The sequence below is a fragment of the Egretta garzetta genome, unplaced genomic scaffold, assembly GCF_000687185.1.
Source record: "Egretta garzetta isolate BGI_Z169 unplaced genomic scaffold, ASM68718v1 scaffold26, whole genome shotgun sequence".
Taxonomy (NCBI): domain Eukaryota; kingdom Metazoa; phylum Chordata; class Aves; order Pelecaniformes; family Ardeidae; genus Egretta; species Egretta garzetta.
In genome coordinates this window covers 1236118-1237451 of record NW_009260070.1, presented here as the reverse complement: position 1 = coordinate 1237451, position 1334 = coordinate 1236118, and the positions used below count along the sequence as shown (strand labels likewise).

The 1334-nt window shown below is 51.0% G+C and overlaps 1 protein-coding gene across 1 annotated transcript in view; it reads right to left on the bottom strand.

The window, feature by feature from the left end:
- KLHL3 (kelch like family member 3) overlaps positions 1-1334 on the bottom strand; it is a gene marked incomplete at its 3' end in the record, with an annotated part of 49810 nt that overhangs the window by 8940 nt on the left and 39536 nt on the right. The window lies entirely within an intron of this gene.

Below are 1334 nucleotides of genomic sequence, written 5' to 3'. Positions count from 1 at the left end.
CCGCAGACCCAGGCTCGTATAGGCGGCGTCTACGCCACCGGCACCTACAGACAGCTCGACCTGCACTTTGTTCTGAACACGTCTCCTTCCACCCTCCACAGCCAGCGAGAGGGAGGATTTGCTGCCCTCGTCACGGCAGATCGGCAGGAGCAAACACTACCCAAGACAATCGCATTTCTCCAAGGCCAAGGAGCGAGAAGCCAGGTACCAGGGCTTCAAAGAGTAGGTGGGAAACTGGCTCCAGCCTCTGCAGGGCAGCTGAGAGTACCGAGGGGGTAAGCTCGTCACTCGAGGTCGCACGGGTAACGAGCTCAACTCCAGTCGTGGCTGCTTTAACAGTACCGAGCTAGACAGCGATCTGAAAAATTTGAAGGGTATGCAAATAGTGCGCTGTTTGATCTGCAAAGATGAGAACGTGACATTAGAAAGCAAATCGAGTCTAAATTATCAGCCGGACTACTGGTTGTGTAACAGCCTTCCACAGAAAGCTGCAGAGCTTCACACGGTTACAGAACTAAGAGATATGACAGCAGACAGTAATCCCCCACCAGCGGGACCAACAGACCAGATGAAAGTTCCTCAGTGACAGGATTGCTGGAAGATCAGCACCTTCTCCCCTTTCTTTGCAGTTAAAAAGAAGGGAAGAGAGACCTGCAGAAGATGTGGGGTTGTACTCATAGGTCATGCTACAGAAGATGTTGAGAACCTCTGAACTCGCTGGTTCACTGCTCATTTTCTCCTTAACTGCTTTAGTCCTTGAACAAGGGTTGTTTCAGCCCTTTGTGGTACCCCCAAAGCTATGTTCTACCAACTTCACCTTCACGCCAGCAGGCAGAAAGGACACAGCACGCCAACGCGCTCTGCAGAACCAGAATTTCTCAATGGACAGTCCAACATCCGAGCAGTCCCTCATAGCACAGATCTCATCCACCATCCCACAGACCAAGCTCCCTGTGATTTGTGCTTAGAAAAATAGTACGCTCTGGCTTTGATGTCTTACAATCTCCAACATGCCTATTAATAACTTCAGCGACAGTCTGTCGAGAGACATCGTGCCAAACCGCGCTTATCTCCGGAGCACAGGGAAAATAGTTTCTGTTGTCATTTTTTTCTTCGCTAATAAAGTGGTGGCGAGAGCATCCCATGCCTGCAGGATAAACGCGAGGTGTAACGGGGATTATTTATTCAGTAGCTGCTTTGAGTCTATTGAAATTTGCTTCAGCCTTCCTGCCCAGGGCTCTGGGTGCCATTGTTTCCTGGCTTCCGATTCTGGCGAGGGGAAAAGGAAAGGCACCTACTGTGATGTGCCCCTCCCAGCAGGGCTCCCTGCCGGA